Genomic DNA, 18689 nt, shown 5'->3' with positions numbered 1-18689 from the left:
TGTTCCTCACCCCTTCCTTGTACTAACAATATAACAGAATTTAAACTTTCAGGAGCCTTGAAAATGGCCCTATTCTGATTCAGTTGTACAAATAGAACAGAATAGAATCATAGAATGGTTACAGCACAGAAGGAACTTATTCAGCCTGTCAAATTGGTGTCAGCTCTTTGCAAGAGCAATTCCCACTCCCCTGACCTTTCCCCGCAGCCCTGCAAATTTTGGTGCTTATCCAATTCCTTTTTGAAGGCCCTGATTGAATTTGTCTCCATCACCCTTTCAGGTATTGCATTCCATATCACTGTTGTCAGGCAAGCCCTCCACCTGCCAAGAATGAGGAAAATTAATTTTGCCACGTGAACATTGATTTTAAACTGTTGGTGAAGAAAGAACTTGCTTTAAAAACAATTGGAGACTTTGGCTGGAGAGAGATATTAGCATATCAACAGACAGTACTTCAAAGGATAAAGGGGCTATTCCCTGCTCCAATTTAATCCACAATTGACCTTTGATTACCAGACGTTGAAGCATTCCAGGTTAACTACTAAGATGGCCGAATACACAAACAGATGTAGTCAGACCAGTTTAGTCACATAACTGGCTGACTGCTGGAGTTTTTTGAATTTGAACTGGCCACAGGGTTAACTCAGAAAGCTGTTCATTCCTGGACTGGAAAAGAGCTCTCTCCTGTCTGCTCTCATCTCGTTCTCACCAGCTTCGGAAACCACTGAAGACACGTAAACTCAAAGAGAGAAAAGTCCCCTATGTGAACAAGGCTTAAGAAGAATACTGGACCCCAACGAAAAGTAAGAGCTGTCCACAATCAAAGACTCTATGGTGAGCTGGAAACACAGAAACAGTAACAAGAACCCCCCTTCAGAGACTGCCTCAAAGCTCTCTAATTTATTTTTCTTCTGCTCTTTTCTGTCCCTATTTGCATGTGTGTATCGCAAGTGCATGCTAGCGTGAGCACGTCCTATATCTGTAGGCGTTAACCAAATTAGAGTTTAAGTTTTAATAAATTTCACTTTTCTTCTTTAAACCTAAGAAAACCTGGTGTGCTCATTTCTTTACCTTGTAATTGGAAAATTCCGTTTCCTTTCCTTTTTGGTCTCCTTGTCTCGAAAGACAATGGGTAAGCGCCTAGAGGTGGTCATTGGTTTGTGGAGCAGCACCTGGAGTGACTATAAAGGCCAATTCTAGTGACAGACTCTTCCACAGGCGCTGCAGGTGAAGTTGGTTGTCGGGGCTGTTACATAGTTGGCTCTCTCCTTACACTGCTGTCTCTTTTCCTGCCAACTGCTGAGCCTCTTCGACTCACCTCTCTTCAGCCCCACCTTTATAGCTGTCCACCAGCTCTGGTGATTGCTGGCAACTGGCTCCCACGACTTGTGGTCAATGTCGCAGGACCTCATGTCGCGTTTGGAAACATCTTTAAAGCGGAGACATGGACAGCCAGTGGGTCTGATACCAATGATGAGCTCGCTGTACAATATGTCCTTGGGGATCCTGCCATCTTCCATGCGGCTCACATGGCTAAGCCGTCTCAAACGCCGCTGGCTCAGTAGGGCGTACATGCTGGGCATGTTGGCTGCCTCAAGGACTTCTGTGTTGGAGATACAGTCTTGCCACCTGATGCCAAGGATTCTCCAGAGACAGCAAAGATGGAATGCATTGAGACGTCACTCTGGGCAGACATGCATTGTCCAGGCCTTGCTGCCATCGAGCAAGGTACGGAGGACACAGGCTTGAAACACTTGACTTTTGTGTTCCATGTCAGTGCGCCATTTTCCCACACCGTCATGGGCAGTCTGGACATAGCAGCAGACGCCTTTCCCATGCGCTTGTTGATTTCTGCATCGAGAGACAGGTTACAGGTGATGGTTGAGCCTAGATAGGTGAACTCTTGAACCACTTCCAGAGTGTGGTCGCCGATACTGATGGATGGAACATTTCTGACGTCCTGTCCCATGATGTTCATTTTCCTGAAACTGATGGTTAGGCCAAATTCGTTGCAGGCAGCCGCAAGCCTGTCGATGAGTCTCTGCAGACACTCTTCCGTGTGGGATGTGTCACCTTTGACATGTTTCCAGCAGTTCCTGCAGCCAAACCAGTGCCAAATGTCATACTCTGCACTCCTTTGATCCCCACTAGGCAGGCCGAGAGGGGGGTTTTGATGCTTGGGCAACTCACAACCTCCATACATTTCGCCCAGGCATACGCCATGGAGAGGTCATTTCATAGTCGCCTCATAGCGACCAAAACAACATGGAAGGCAGCAGTTATGGGTTTTAAGTCCAGCTCAATTGGCGTAGAGATTGGGTGCCACGGGTTGCCTTTGTTGGTGGGAGAGGTCGTCGCATCTCATTGGAAAGCTACCGCCTGCCTCAAACCAGGCAGCCTCCTGTCAGAAAGGTTCTGTCCCGCCAAAGACCACCTGCTTCAATGGGTGCCTGAAGCTCAGGGTCATTGCCTGACAAGTGTACTGTACCCCACCCCACCCCTTTTTCTCCCCCACAACCCACACCACACCACACCACACCCCTTCTTCACCCTCCACCCCTTTTTCTCCCCCCACACCCCCACCCCTTTCTCCCCCCACACCCCCCCACCCCTTTTTCTCCCCCCACACCCCCCACCCCTTTTTCTCCCCCCACACCCCCCCACCCCTTTTTCTCCCCACACCCCCACCCCTTTTTCTCCCCACACCCCCACCCCTTTTTCTCCCCCCCACACCCCCACCCCTTTTTCTCCCCCCCACACCCCCACCCCTTTTTCTCCCCCCCCACACCCCCACCCCTTTTTCTCCCCCCCAACCCCCACCCCTTTTTCTCCCCCCCAACCCCCACCCCTTTTTCTCCCCCCCAACCCCCACCTCTTTTTCTCCCCCCCAACCCCCACCTCTTTTTCTCCCCCCCAACCCCCACCTCTTTTTCTCCTCCCACCCCTTTTTCTCCCCCACACCCCCCACCTCTTTTTCTCCACCCCACCCCCACCCCTTTTTCTCCCCTCCCACTCCTTTTTCTCCCCCCAACCCTTTTTCTCCCCCCAACCCTTTTTCTCCCCCCTCAACCCCCACCCCTTTTTCTTCCCCCCACACCCCTCACCCCTTTTTCTCCCCCCCACACCCCCCACCCATTTTTCTCACCCCCACCCCCAGCCTTTTTCTCCCCCACACCTCCCACCCCTTTTTCTTCCCCCCACACCCCTCACCCCTTTTTCTCCCCCCCACACCCCCCACCCATTTTTCTCACCCCCACCCCCAGCCTTTTTCTCCCCCACACCTCCCACCCCTTTTTCTCCAACCCACCTCCCACCCCTTTTTCTCCCCTCCCACCCCTTTTTCTCCCCCACACCTCCCACCCCTTTTTCTCCAACCCACCTCCCACCCCTTTTTCTCCCCTCCCACCCCTTTTTCTCCCCCCCACCCCTTTTTCTACCCCCACCGCCTTTTCTCCCACACACCCTTTTCTCTCCCACACCCCACCCCACCCCTTCTTCAGCCCCCCACCCCCACCCCATTTTCTCCCCCACCGCACCCACCCCACCCCACCCCTTTTTCTCCCCCACCCAACCTTACCCCTTTTTCTCCCCCACCCCCTTTTCTCCCCCACACCTACCCCCACACCTACCCCTTTCTCCCCCACACCCCACCCCCTTTTCTCCCACACCCCACCCCACCCCACCCGCTTTTCTCCCCCACACCCCACCCCATTTTCACCCCCACACCCCACCCCACCCCTTTTTCTCCCCCACCCCACCCCACCCCACCTCACCCTTTTCTCCCCCACCCCACCCCACCCCACCCCTTTTTCTCCCCCACCTCACCCCTTTTTCTCCCCCACCTCACCCCTTTTTCTCCCCCACCCCACCCCACCCTTTTTACTCCCCACCCCACCCCACCCCACCCCACCCCTTTTTCTCCCCCACCCCTTTTTCTCCCTGAACCCACCCCACCCTACCCCCACCCCACCCCTTTTTCTCCCCCACCCCACCCCACCCCTTTTTCTCCCCCACCCCTTTCCCCCCCACCCCTTTTTCTCCCCCACCCCTTTTCCCCCCCACCCCTTTTTCCCCCCCACCCCACCCCTTTTTTCTCCCCCACCCCACCCCTTTTTTCTCCCCCACCCCTTTTTCTCCCCCACCCCACCCCTTTTTTCTCCCCCACCCCACCCCTTTTTTCTCCCCCACCCCTTTTTCTCCCCCACCCCACCCCTTTTTTCTCCCCCACCCCACCCCTTTTTTCTCCCCCACCCACCCCTTTTTTCTCCCCCACCCCACCCCTTTTTTCTCCCCCACCCCACCCCACCCCACTTTTCTCCCCCACCCCACCCCACCCCTTTTTTCTCCCCCACCCCACCCCACCCCTTTTTTCTCCCCCACCCCACCCCACCCCTTTTTACTCCCCCACCTCACCCCACCCCTTTTTACTCCCCCACCTCACCTCACCCCTTTTTACTCCCCCACCTCACCCCTTTTTCACCCCACCCCTTTTTCTCCCCCACCCCCACCCCACCCCACCCCTTTTTCTCCCCCACCCCACCCCTTTTTCTCCCCCACCCCTTTTTCTCCTCCACCCCTTCCCCCCCCACCCCTTTTCCCCCCCACCCCTTTTTCTCCCCCCACCCCACCCCTTTTTTCTCCCCCACCCCACCCCTTTTTTCTCTCCCACCCCACCCCTTTTTTCTCCCCCACCCCACCCCACCCCTTATTTCTCCCCCACCCCCACCCCTTATTTCTCCCCCACCCCACCCCTTATTTCTCCCCCACCCCACCCCACCACTTTTTTCTCCCCCACCCCACACCACCCCACCCCTTTTTTGCTCCCCCACCCCACCCCACCCCACCACCTTTTTTCTCCCCCACCCTACCCCTCCTCACCCCTTTTTTCTCCGCCACCCCACCTCACCCCTTTTTTCTCCCCCACCCCACCTCACCCCTTTTTCTCCCCCACCCCACCTCACCTCACCCCTTTTTTCTCCCCCACCCCACCTCACCTCACCCCTTTTTCTCCCCCACCCCACCTCACCTCACCCCTTTTTTCTCCCCCACCCCACCTCACCTCACCCCTTTTTCTCCCCCACCCCACTTCACCTCACCCCTTTTTCTCCCCCACCCCACCTCACCTCACCCCTTTTTCTCCCCCACCCCACCTCACCTCACCTCACCCCTTTTTCTCCCCCAGCCCACCTCACCCCTTTTTCTCCCCCACCCCACCCCACCCCTTTTTCTCCCCCACCCCACCCCACCCCACCCCACCGCTTTTCTCCACCACCCCACCTCACCCCTTTTTCTCCCCCCCCACCCCTTTTTCTACCCCCACCGCCTTTTCTCCCACACACCCTTTTCTCTCCCACACCCCACCCCACCCCTTCTTCAGCCCCCCACCCCCACCCCATTTTCTCCCCCACCGCACCCACCCCACCCCACCCCACCCCTTTTTCTCCCCCACCCCATTTTGTCCCCCACCCAACCTTACCCCTTTTTCTCCCCCACCCCCTTTTCTCCCCCACACCTACCCCCACACCTACCCCTTTCTCCCCACACCCCACCCCCTTTTCTCCCACACCCCACCCCACCCCACCCGCTTTCTCCCCACCACCCCCCCACCCCCCACCCCATTTTCACCCCCACACCCCACCCCACCCCACCCCTTTTTCTCCCCACCCTACCCCACCCCTTTTCTCCCCACCCTACCCCACCCCTTTTTCTCCCCCACCCCACCCCACCCCACCCCTTTTTCTCCCCCACCCCACCCCACCCCACCCCTTTTTCTCCCCCACCCCCACCCCTTTTTCTCCCCCACCCCCACCCCACCCCACCCTTTTCTCCCCCACCTCACCCCTTTTTCTCCCCCACCCCACCCACCCTTTTTTTCCCCACCCCCACCCCACCCCTTTTTCTCCCCCACCCCTTTTTCTCCCTGAACCCACCCCACCCCACCCCACCCCTTTTTCTCCCCCACCCCTTTTCTCCCCCACCCCACCCCACCCCTTTTTCTCCCCCACCCCACCCCACCCCTTTTTCTCCCCCCACCACACCCACCCCTTTTTCTCCCCCACCCCTTTTCCCCCCCACCCCCACCCCACCCCACCCCTTTTTCTCCCCCACCCCTTTTCCCCCCCACCCCTTTTCCCCCCCACCCCCTTTCCCCCCATCCCTTTTTCTCCCCACCCCTTTCCCCCCATCCCTTTTTCTCCCCCACCCCTTTTTCTCCCCCCACCCCCACCCCACCCCCTTTTTTCTCCCCCACCCCACCCCTTTTTTCTCCCCCACCCCACCCCACCCCACCCTTTTTTCTCCCCCACCACACCCCTTTTTTCTGCCCCACCCCACCCCTTTTTCTCTCCCCCACCCCTTTTTTCTCCCCCACCCCTTTTTTCTCCCCCAGCCCTTTTTTCTCCCCCACCCCTTTTTTCTCCCCCCACCCCACCCCACCCCTTTTTTCTCTCCCACCCCACCCCACCCCTTTTTTCTCCCCCACCCCACCCCACCCCACCCCTTTTTTCTCCCCCACCCCCACCCTTCTCCCCCACCCCACCCCACCCCTTTTTCTCCCCCACCCCACCCCACCCCACCCCTTTTTTCTCCCCCACCCCACCCCACCCCCACCCCACCCCTTTTTTCTCCCCCACCCCACCCCACCCACCCCACCCCTTTTTTCTCCCCCCACCCCACCCCACCCCTTTTTTCTCCCCCCACCCCACCCCACCCCTTTTTTCTCCCCCACCCCACCCCACCCCTTTTTTCTCCCCCACCCCACCCCACCCCTTTTTTCTCCCCCACCCCACCCCACCCCTTTTTTCTCCCCCACCCCACCCCACCCTTTTTACTCCCCCACCTCACCCCTTTTTTCTCCCCACCTCACCCCTTTTTTCTCCCCCACCTCACCCCTTTTTTCTCCCCACCTCACCCCTTTTTTCTCCCCCACCTCACCCCTTTTTCACCCCCACCTCACCCCTTTTTCACCCCCACCTCACCCCTTTTTCACCCCCACCCCACCCTTTTTTCTCCCCCACCCCACCCCACCCCACCCCACCCCTTTTTCTCCCCCACCCCTTTTTCTCCCCGAACCCACCCCTTTTTCTCCCCCACCCCACCCCTTTTTCTCCCCCACCCCTTTTTCTCCCCCACCCCTTTCCCCCCCACCCCTTTTTCTCCCCCACCCCACCCCTTTTTTCTCCCCCACCCTACCCCTCCTCACCCTTTTTCTCCGCCACCCCACCCCTCCTCACCCCTTTTTTCTCCCCCACCCCACCTCACCCCTTTTTCTCCCCCACCCCACCTCACCTCACCCCTTTTTTCTCCCCCACCCCCACCTCACCTCACCTCACCCCTTTTTCTCCCCCACCCCACCTCACCTCACCCCTTTTTCTCCCCCACCCCACCTCACCTCACCCCTTTTTCTCCCCCACCCCACCTCACCTCACCTCACCCCTTTTTCTCCCCCAGCCCACCTCACCCCTTTTTCTCCCCCACCCCACCCCACCCCTTTTTCTCCCCCACCCCACCCCACCCACCCCACCTCACCGCTTTTTCTCCACCACCCCACCTCACCCCTTTTTCTCCCCCCCACCCCCTTTTTCTACCCCCACCGCCTTTTCTCCCACACACCCTTTCTCTCCCACACCCCACCCCACCCCTTCTTCAGCCCCCCACCCCCACCCCATTTTCTCCCCCACCGCACCCACCCCACCCCTTTTTCTCCCCCACCCCATTTTGTCCCCCACCCAACCTTACCCCTTTTTCTCCCCCCACCCCCTTTTCTCCCCCACACCTACCCCCACACCTACCCCTTTCTCCCCCACACCCCACCCCCTTTTCTCCCACACCCCACCCCACCCCACCCCACCCGCTTTTCTCCCCCACACCCCACCCCACCCCATTTTCACCCCCACACCCCACCCCACCCCACCCCTTTTTCTCCCCACCCTACCCCACCCATTTCTCCCCCACCCCACCCCACCCCTTTTCTCCCCACCCCACCCCTTTTTCTCCCCCACCCCACCCTTTTCTCCCCCACCCCACCCCACCCTTTTCTCCCCCACCCCACCCCACCCCACCCCACCCTTTCTCCCCCACCTCACCCCTTTTCTCCCCCACCCCACCCCACCCTTTTTCTCCCCACCCCACCCCACCCCACCCCACCCCTTTTTCTCCCCCCACCCCTTTCTCCCTGAACCCACCCCACCCCACCCCTTTTTCTCCCCCACCCTACCCCACCCCCTTTTTCTCCCCCACCCCACCCCACCCCTTTTTCTCCCCCACCCCACCCCACCCCCTTTTCCACCCCACCCCACCCCTTTTTCTCCCCCCACCCCACCCCTTTTCTCCCCCACCCCACCCCTTTTTCTCCCCCACCCCACCCCTTTTCTCCCCCACCCCACCCCACCCCCACCCCTTTTCTCCCCCACCCCACCCCCACCCTTTCTCCCCCACCCCTTTTCCCCCCCACCCCTTTTCCCCCCCACCCCTTTCCCCCCACCCCTTTTTCTCCCCACCCCTTTTCTCCCCCACCCCTTTTCTCCCCACCCCTTTTCTCCCCCCACCCCACCCCACCCCACCCCTTTTTTCTCCCCCACCCCACCCCTTTTCTCCCCCACCCCACCCCACCCCACCCCACCCCACCCCTTTTTCTCCCCCACCACACCCCTTTTTTCTGCCCCACCCCACCCCTTTTTTCTCCCCCACCCCTTTTTCTCCCCCACCCCTTTTTTCTCACCCCACCCCTTTTTTCTCCCCCACCCACCCCTTTTTCTCCCCCACCCCACCCCTTTTTTCTCCCCCCACCCCTTTTTTCTCCCCCACCCCTTTTTCTCCCCCACCCCTTTTTTCTCCCCCACCCCACCCACCCCTTTTTCTCTCCCACCCCACCCCACCCCTTTTTCTCCCCACACCCACCCCACCCCACCCCACCCCCTTTTTTCTCCCCCACCCCACCCTTCTCCCCCACCCCACGCCCACCCCTTTTTCTCCCCACCCCACCCCACCCCTTTTTTCTCCCCCACCCCACCCCACCCCACCCCTTTTTCTCCCCCACCCCACCCCACCCCACCCCACCCCTTTTTCTCCCCCACCCCACCCCACCCCTTTTTTCTCCCCCACCCCACCCCACCCCACCCCACCCCACCCCTTTTTTCTCCCCCACCCCACCCCACCCCTTTTTTCTCCCCCACCCCACCCCACCCCACCCCTTTTTTCTCCCCCACCCCACCCCACCCCTTTTTTCTCCCCCACCCCACCCCACCCCACCCCTTTTTTCTCCCCCACCTCACCCCTTTTTTCTCCCCCACCTCACCCCTTTTTTCTCCCCCACCTCACCCCTTTTTTCTCCCCCACCTCACCCCTTTTTTCTCCCCCACCTCACCCCTTTTTTCTCCCCCACCTCACCCCTTTTTCTCCCCCACCTCACCCCTTTTTTCTCCCCCACCTCACCCCTTTTTTCTCCCCCACCTCACCCCTTTTTTCTCCCCCACCTCACCCCTTTTTCACCCCCACCTCACCCCTTTTCACCCCCACCCCACCCTTTTTTCTCCCCCACCCCTTTTTCTCCCCGAACCCACCCTTTTTCTCCCCCACCCCACCCCTTTTCTCCCCCACCCCTTTTTCTCCCCCACCCCTTTCCCCCCACCCCTTTTCTCCCCCACCCCACCCCTTTTTCTCCCCCACCCCACCCCTTTTTTCTCCCCCACCCCACCCCTTTTTTCTCCCCCACCCCTTTTTCTCCCCCACCCCACCCCACCCCACCCCTTATTTCTCCCCCACCCCACCCCACCCCTTATTTCTCCCCCACCCCACCCCTTATTTCTCCCCCACCCCACCCCTTATTTCTCCCCCACACCACACCACACCACCACTTTTTTCTCCCCCACCCCACCCCACCCCTTTTTTGCTCCCCCACCCCACCCCACCCCACCCCACCCCTTTTTTCTCCCCCACCCCACCACCCCTTTTTTCTCCCCCACCCCACCCCTTTTTTCTCCCCCACCCTACCCCTCCTCACCCCTTTTTTCTCCCCCACCCTACCCCTCCTCACCCCTTTTTTCTCCCCCACCCCACCCCACCCCTCCTCACCCCTTTTTCTCCCCCACCCCACCTCACCCCTTTTTTCTCCCCCACCCCACCTCACCTCACCCCTTTTTCTCCCCCACCCCACCTCACCTCACCTCACCCCTTTTTCTCCCCCACCCCACCTCACCTCACCTCACCCCTTTTTCTCCCCCACCCCACCTCACCTCACCCCTTTTTCTCCCCCACCCCACCTCACCTCACCCCTTTTTCTCCCCCAGCCCACCTCACCCCTTTTTCTCCCCCACCCCACCCCACCCCTTTTTCTCCCCCACCCCACCCCCCCCCACCTCACCGCTTTTTCTCCACCACCCCACCTCACCTCACCTCACCCCTTTTTCTCCCCCACCCCACCTCACCCCTTTTTCTCCCCCACCCCACCCCACCCCACCCCTTTTTTCTCCCCCACCCCACCCCACCCCACCCCTTTTTTCTCCCCCACCCCACCCCACCCCTTTTTTCTACCCCACCCCTTTTTTCTCCCCCACCCCACCCCACCCCACCCCACCCCTTTTTCTCCCCCACCCCACCCCACCCCTTTTTCTCCCCCACCCCACCCCACCCCTTTTTCTCCCCCCACCCCACCCCACCCCTTTTTCTCCCCCACCCCACCCCACCCCACCCCTTTTTCTCCCCCACCCCACCCCACCTCACCGCTTTTTCTCCCCCACCCCACCTCACCTCACCTCACCCCTTTTCTCCCCCACCCCACCTCACCCCTTTTTCTCCCCCACCCCACCTCACCCCTTTTTCTCCCCCACCCCACCCCACCCCACCCCTTTTTCTCCCCCACCCCACCCCTTTTTCTCCCGAACCCACCCCCACCCCTTTTTCTCCCCCACCCCACCCCACCCCCACCCCGTTTTCTCCTCCACCCCACCCACCCCACCCCTTTTCACCCCCACCCCTTTTCTCCCCCCACCCCACCCCTTTTTTCCCACCCCCACCCCACCCCACCCCTTTTTTCTCCCCCACCCCACCCCACCCCACCCCACCCCACCCCTTTTTCTCCCCCACCCCACCCCACCCCACCCCCACCCCTTTTTTCTCCCCCACCCCACCCCACCCCTTTTTTCTCCCCCACCCCACCCCTTTTTCTCCCCCACCCCACCCCACCCCACCCCTTTTTCTACCCCTCCCCACCCCACCCCTTTTTCTACCCCACCCCACCCCACCCCTTTTTCTCCCCCACCCCACCTCACCCCTTTTTCTCCCCCACCCACCTCACCCCTTTTTCTCCCCCACCCCACCTCACCCCTTTTTCTCCCCCACCCCACCCCTTTTTCTCCCCCACCCCACCCCTTTTTCTCCCCCACCCCACCCCTTTTTCTCCCCCACCCCACCCCACTGCTTTTTCACCCCCACCCCACCCCTTTTTCTCCCCCACCCCACCCCTTTTTCTCCCCCACCCCTTTTTCTCCCCCACTCCACCCCACCCCCACCCCTTTTTCTCCCCCACCCCACCCCACCCCTTTTTCTCCCCCACCCCACCCCACCCCACCCCTTTTTCTCCCCCACTCCTTTCCCCCCACCACTCCTTTCCCCCCCCACCCCTTTTCCACTCACCCCTTTTACTACCCCACCCCACCCCACCCCACCCCACCCCACCCCTCTTTCTCTCCCACCCCACTTTCTCCCCTACCCCACCCCACCCCACTTTCTCCCCCACCCCACCCCACCCCTTTTTCACCCCACCCTACCCTTTTCTCCCCCCCCCACCCCACCCCACCTTCTCCCCACCCCACACCACCCCTTTTTCCACCCCATCCCTTTTTCCCCCCACCCCACCCCACCCCTTTTTCTCCCCACCCCACCCCTTTTTCTCCCCCACCCTACCCCACCCCACCCCTTTTTCTCACCCACCCTACCCCACCCCACCCCACCCCTTTTTCTCACCCACCGTACCCCACCCCTTTTTCTCACCCACCCCACCCCACCCCACCCCTTTTTCGCCCTCACCCTGCCCCACCCAACCCCTTTTTCTCCCCCACCCTGCCCCACCCAACCCCTTTTTCTCCCCCACCCAACCCCTTTTTCTCCCCCACCCTACCGCACCCCTTTTTCTCCCCCACCCCTTTTTCTCCCCCACCCCTTTTTTCTCCCCCACCCCTTTTTCTCCCCCACCCTACCCCACCAACCCCTTTTTCTCCCCCACCCTACCCCACCCCACCCCTTTTTCTCCCCCACCCCTTTTTCTCCCCCACCTTACCCCACCCCTTTTTCTCCCCCACCCCACCCCTTCCCACCCCACCCCTTTTCTCCCTCACAACACCCCAAACCTTTTTCTCCCCCACACCAACCCCCCGTTTTTCTCCCCAACACCAACCCCCCCCGTTTTTCTCCCCCACCCCCACCCCACCCCTTTTTCAGCCACACCAACCCCCCCGTTTTTCTCCCCCACACCAACCCCCCCGTTTTTCTCCCCCCACACCAACCCCCCCGTTTTTCTCCCCCACACCACCCCACCCCTTTTTCAGCCCCACCCCACCCCACCCCCACCCCTTTTTCTGCCCCACCCCACCCCACCCCACCCCACCCCTTTTTCTGCCCCACCCCACCCCACCCCTTTTTCTGCCCCACCCCACCCCACCCCTTTTTCTGCCCCACCCCACCCCACCCCACCCCACCCCACCCCTTTTTCTGCCCCACACCACCCCACCCCTTTTTCTCCCCCACACCACCCCCACCCATTTTTCTCCCCCACCCCACCCAACCCCACCCCACCCCACCCCACCCCACCCCTTTTTCTGTTCCATATCAGTGCGCCATTTTCCCACACCGTCATGGGCAGTCTGGACATAGCAGCAGACGCCTTTCCCATGCGCTTGTTGATTTCTGCATCGAGAGACAGGTTACAGGTGATGGTTGAGCCTAGATAGGTGAACTCTTGAACCACTTCCAGAGTGTGGTCGCCGATATTGATGGATGGAACATTTCTGACGTCCTGTCCCATGATGTTCATTTTCCTGAAACTGATGGTTAGGCCAAATTCGTTGCAGGCAGCCGCACGCCTGTCGATGAGTCTCTGCAGACACTCTTCCGTGTGGGATGTGTCACCTTTGACATGTTTCCAGCAGTTCCTGCAGCCAAACCAGTGCCAAATGTCATACTCTGCACTCCTTTGATCCCCACTAGGCAGGCCGAGAGGGGGGTTTTGATGCTTGGGCAACTCACAACCTCCATACATTTCGCCCAGGCATACGCCATGGAGAGGTCATTTCATAGTCGCCTCATAGCGACCAAAACAACATGGAAGGCAGCAGTTATGGGTTTTAAGTCCAGCTCAATTGGCGTAGAGATTGGGTGCCACGGGTTGCCTTTGTCGGTGGGAGAGGTCGTCGCATCTCATTGGAAAGCTACCGCCTGCCTCAAACCAGGCAGCCTCCTGTCAGAAAGGTTCTGTCCCGCCAAAGACCACCTGCTTCAATGGGTGCTTGAAGCTCAGGGTCATTGCCTGACAAGTGTACTGTACCCCACCCCTCCCCACCCCACCCCTTTTTCTACCCCACAACCCACACCACACCCCACCCCACCCCACACCACACCCCTTCCCACACCACACCCCTTCTTCACCCTCCACCCCTTTTTCTCCCCCCACAACCCCCACCCCCCCACCCCTTTTTCTCCCCCACACCCCCCACCCTTTTTCTCCCCCCACACCCCCCCCACCCCTTTTTCTCCCCCCACACCCCCCCACCCCTTTTTCTCCCCCCACACCCCCCCACCCCTTTTCTCCCCCACACCCCCCCACCCCTTTTTCTCCCCCCACACCCCCCCACCCCTTTTCTCCCCCCACACCCCCCACCCCTTTTCTCCCCCCACACCCCCCCCACCCCTTTTCTCCCCCCACACCCCCCCCCCACCCCTTTTTCTCCCCCCACACCCCCCCCCACCCCTTTTTCTCCCCCCACACCCCCCCCACCCCTTTTTCTCCCCCCACCCCTTTTTCTCCCCCCACACCCCCCCCCACCCCTTTTTCTCCCCCCACACCCCCCCCACCCCTTTTTCTCCCCCCACACCCCCCCCCACCCCTTTTCTCCCCCACACCCCTTTTTCTCCCCCCACACCCCCCCACCCCTTTTCTCCCCCACACCCCCCCCACCCCTTTTTCTCCCCCCACACCCCCCCCACCCCTTTTTCTCCCCCCACACCCCCCCACCCCTTTTTCTCCCCCCACACCCCCCACCCCTTTTTCTCCCCCCACACCCCCCACCCCTTTTTCCCCCCCCACACCCCCCCACCCCTTTTTCCCCCCCCACACCCCCCCACCCCTTTTTCCCCCACACCCCCCCACCCCTTTTTCTCCCCCCACACCCCCCCACCCCTTTTTCTCCCCCCACACCCCCCCACCCCTTTTTCTCCCCCACACCCCCCCACCCCTTTTTCTCCCCCCACACCCCCCCACCCCTTTTTCTCCCCCCACACACCCCCACCCCTTTTTCTCCCCCCACACACCCCCACCCCTTTTTCTCTCCCACAACACCCCACCCCACCCCACCCCTTTTCTCCCCCACAACACCCCATCCCACCCCACCCCTTTTTCTCCCCCACAACACCCCATCCCACCCCTTTTACTCCCCCACAACACCCCATCCCACCCCTTTTACTCCCCCACAACACCCCACCCCATCCCATCCCATCCCTTTTTCTCCCCCCCACAACACCCAACCCCACCCCACCCCACCCCTTTCCCCCCCACAACACCCCACCCCACCCCACCCCCTTTTCCCCCCACAACACCCCACCCCACCCCTTTTTCTCCCCCACCCCACCCCACCCCAACCCACCCCTTTTTCTCCCCCACAACACCCCACCCCAACCCACCCCTTTTTCTCCCCCACAACACCCCCACCCCACCGCTTTTTCTGCCCCACCCCACCCCACCCCACCCCACCCCTTTTTCTCCCCCCACAACACCCCACCCCACCGCTTTTTCTGCCCCACCCCACCCCTTTTTCTCCCTCACCCCACCCCACCCCACCCCTTTTTCTTCCTCACCCCTTTTTCTCCCTCACCCCACCCCTTTTTCTCCCTCACCCCACCCCTTTTTCTCCCTCACCCCACCCCTTTTTCTCCCCCACCCCCACCCCACCCCCTTTTTCTCCCCCACCCCACCCCACCCCTTTTTCTCCCCCACCCCACCCCACCCCTTTTTCTCCCTCACCCCACCCCTTTTTCTCCCCCACCCCACCCCACCCCACCCCTTTTTCTACCCCACCCCACCCCACCCCACCCCACCCCTTTTTCTCCCTCACCCCACCCCTTTTTCTCCCCCACCCCACCCCACCCCTTTTTCTCCCCCACCCCACCCCTTTTTCTCCCCCACCCCACCCCACCCCTTTTTCTCCCTCACCCCACCCCTTTTTCTACCCCACCCCACCCCACCCCTTTTTCTCCCCCACCCCACCCCACTCCACCCTTTTTCCTCCCCCACCCCACCCCACCCCACTCCACCCTTTTTCCTCCCCCACCCCACCCCACTCCACCCTTTTTCCTCCCCCACCCCACCCCACCCCACCCCTTATTCTCCCCCACCCCACCCCTTATTCTCCCCCACCCCACTCCACCCCTTATTCTCCCCCACCCCACTCCACCCCTTAATCTCCCCCACCCCACCCCACTCCACCCCTTATTCTCCCCCACCCCACTCCACCCCACCCCTTTTTCTCCCCAACACCCCATCCCTTTTTCTCCCCTACCCCACCCCACCCCACCCCACCCCACCCCACCCCACCCCTTTATCTCCCCCATACCACCCCACCCCACCCCTTTTTCTCCCCCACAACACCCCACCCCACCCCAACGCATTTTCTCCCCCACAACACCCCACCCCAACTCACCCCTTTTTCTGCCCCACCCCACCCCTTTTTCTGCCCCACCCCACCCCACCCCACCCCACCCCTTTTTCTACCCCACCCCTTTTTCTACCCCACCCCACCCCACCCCTTTTTCTCCCCCACCCCACCCCACCCCTTTTTCTCCCCCACCCCACCCCACCCCACCCCTTTTTCTCCCCCACCCCACCCCACCCCACCCCTTTTTCTCCCCACCCCACCCCACCCCACCCCTTTTTCTCCCCCACCCCACCCCTTTTTCTCCCCCACCCCACCCCTTTTTCTTCCCCACCCCACCCCACCCCTTTTTCTCCCCCACCCCACCCCACCCCACCCCTTTTTCTCCCCCACCCCACCCCTTTTTCTTCCCCACCCCACCCCACCCCTTTTTCTCCCCCACCCCACCCCACCCCTTTTTCTTCCCCACCCCACCCCACCCCACCCCTTTTTCTTCCCCACCCCACCCCACCCCACCCCTTTTTCTCCCCCACCCCACCCCACCCCACCCCTTTTTCTCCCCCCACCCCACCCCACCCCTTTTTCTCCCCCCACCCCACCCCACCCCTTTTTCTCCCCCAAAACACCCTACCCTTAAGTGGCCACTTAAGGGCCTTCGCCCGCTTCCAAGCGGATTTTACGTGTGACAAGTGGGCGTTCTGTAGCCGGAAAAGCTGTCTGGGAAAAGCAGATGGCTTCTCAGCGCTGGGCGGGGGGGGGGGGGGGGGGTGTTGCCCTGCTCATCGGGCACCCTGCGCTACCCCAACAATCCCCAGTACCCAACATGCAGCCCCTTCCCCCCCAACCACCCACCCTTGCCTCAACGTGGCCCGACTGATTACCGCCAGCGAGGCAACCAAAACCTACCTGTCTTTCTGGCTCCATGTTTTCGGCTGGGCTGCAGTCCCAGCAGTGACCACCGCTCCCGGTGGCGCTGCTGGCACTAAGAGCTGTTGGCCCGCTGATTGGCAGGAAGTTCAATGAGGCGGGACGACTTCTCTCAAGCAGATGGAAATCCAGCTTCGGAACAGTTAAAGGCTGGTGACCAGTAAAATGCAGGTCGGATCCCCAGGCGCGGCCCAACATGAAATCCTGGCCCTTTTCTTTCCACTCCTCTCTCCCCTTCTTGCTCTTTTTCCTCCATTCTCTCTTTCTCATTCTGCTCTTTCTCCCTGTTTCCCCTACTTTCTGTGCCCCTTCATCTTTCTCACTTCCTCACTTGTTTCTCTCCGTTTCCCCTACTTTCTGTCCCCACATTCTCTCCACTTATCTTCTGGAGACTGTGCCCAGTCGCTCCTTATCTCCTCTCCCTATCATTCACCTTCTTATCCTCCCTCTCGCCCTCATCTCCCTGTACTCTCCAGCCCTTTTCCTCCCTGCATCCATTGCCTTTCCTCCACGTATTGTGTCACTTCTCTCCTACTACCCACACTTTACCCTTCCTCTCTCCTATTGCCTGACTTAGTTGCTCCTATTGCGAGTTTCTCTTCTACCATACCACTCATTACCCTACCTTGTCCTTTATTGCTTGCTCTCTGCTCTTCTTTACTACTCATTTACTGTCCTTTCTCTATTACCCCACTCTCCTGTTTCCCCCTAAATTGCCTTTCCCAGTGAGTCACAGTGTGGCCGCTGATTGGCTGCCAGCCCCTCAGTGACGTGTTTATCTGTTGCGGGCTGGTTTACTGCGGGAGTGACGCTGCTCAGAGAGGAGTGAGTGAGGGGGGGAGGAAGAGGAAAAGGGAGCGAGGACAGGGAGAGTAACCGCTGTCCATCGCAACTGCCACTGAATGCCTGCTCTAGGTCGCCGAATCAGTCGCAACAATTACAGCATGAGCCGCTGTCAAAGGCCCAAGAGTGGAGAAATTTGACTTCCTGGTCTGTTTCCAGCCTCTGGAATCTTATCCGTAGCCGGGCCTAGGGAATGTGCTGCACAACCTAAAGCCTCAATCGGGGAAAAATATCGCCTTCTATTTCTGTACGTATTTCAGATAAAGCACAGGTGGCCTGTGATCTGCACTAAGTGATGGTGTTGTTGAAGATTGTGAAATACTGAGACTGGAACAGCTGATTAATATGCTCACGGCTGCCGTGTCACTAACGCGAGTTCCATTAACAGCAGCTTTTAGTTTTACATAGCTTCCACAATCCACGGCCGTTATGCAGTCGTGACAAATGGAATCTGAGGGGCTGTTTTGCAAACTTCCTATTAAGTTATTAACATAGCTGGAAGTGGGGTTGGTCTCTAGGTAAAGGACATGTTAAGGTTATCACCCCATGGCTTTGTGCGTGGAAATCATGTCTCACGAATTTGATTTGAGTTTTTCGAGGAGGTGACCAAGAAGATTGATGAGGGCAGGGCAATGGACATTGTCTTCATGGACTTTAGGAAGGTCTTTGACAAGGTCCCGCATGGTAGGCTGGGCCGGAAGGTTCGAACACATGGGATCTAGGGTGAGTTAGCCAATTGGATACAAAATTGGCTTGGTGATTGGAGGCAGAGGGTGGTAGTGGAGGGTTGTTTTTCAGATTGTGCCTCAGGGATGGGTGCTGGGCGCTCTGTTGTTTGTCATATATATTGACTTGGATGTGAATGTAGGGGGCATGATTAGTAAGTTTGCAGATGACACCAAAATTGGTGGTATAGTGGACAGTGAAAAAGGTTGTCTAAGGTTACAACAGGATATAGATAAACTGGGAAAGTGGGTAAGGGATTGGCAAATGGAATTTCATGCAGACAAGTGCAAAGTGGTGCATTTTGGGAAGTTAAACCAGGGCAGGACATATACAGTG

General features: G+C 59.9%; 1 protein-coding gene across 5 annotated transcripts in view; it reads left to right on the top strand.

The window, feature by feature from the left end:
- pja2 (praja ring finger ubiquitin ligase 2) overlaps positions 1-18689 on the top strand; it is a 211457-nt gene that overhangs the window by 79191 nt on the left and 113577 nt on the right. For 2 of the 5 annotated variants that reach the window (XM_068029806.1, XM_068029803.1), the window contains exon 1: positions 16979-17874. The exons of 1 other annotated variant lie outside the window; for it this stretch is intronic. The gene's annotated coding sequence lies outside the window, so the exon portion shown is untranslated. Of the gene's footprint in view, positions 1-16882; positions 16956-16977; positions 17875-18689 lie in introns of those variants that run through there. 2 more of the 5 variants (XM_068029805.1, XM_068029808.1) reach the window with 2 other exon arrangements.

The sequence above is a fragment of the Heterodontus francisci genome, chromosome 4 (genome assembly GCF_036365525.1).
Source record: "Heterodontus francisci isolate sHetFra1 chromosome 4, sHetFra1.hap1, whole genome shotgun sequence".
Lineage (NCBI taxonomy): Eukaryota > Metazoa > Chordata > Chondrichthyes > Heterodontiformes > Heterodontidae > Heterodontus > Heterodontus francisci.
Note: the sequence above shows the minus strand (reverse complement) of the source record. Positions and strands in the feature narration are given on the sequence as shown.